The sequence below is a fragment of the Pterocles gutturalis genome, unplaced genomic scaffold (assembly GCF_000699245.1).
Source record: "Pterocles gutturalis isolate BGI_N339 unplaced genomic scaffold, ASM69924v1 scaffold11316, whole genome shotgun sequence".
NCBI classification, from domain to species: domain Eukaryota; kingdom Metazoa; phylum Chordata; class Aves; order Pterocliformes; family Pteroclidae; genus Pterocles; species Pterocles gutturalis.
The window spans coordinates 354-553 of NW_010105528.1; positions in this window are offsets into that span (position 1 = coordinate 354).

Below are 200 nucleotides of genomic sequence, written 5' to 3' on the forward strand. Positions count from 1 at the left end.
TGGAGAGGAGAGGAGCCTCAACACCAGCAGCCAAGAACAATGCTGCTGCACCCACAGCACTTGCATCTCTTGATGTCCCCCAAAACGGGTCAATAACCCCCCTGACAATGCCCCCGGTGCACCAGGAGCTCAGCAGACACCCCCCGCTCCCTCTGCACACCCCACGGGGTTTGTACGAACCTCTCACATCCCCCAGGCCA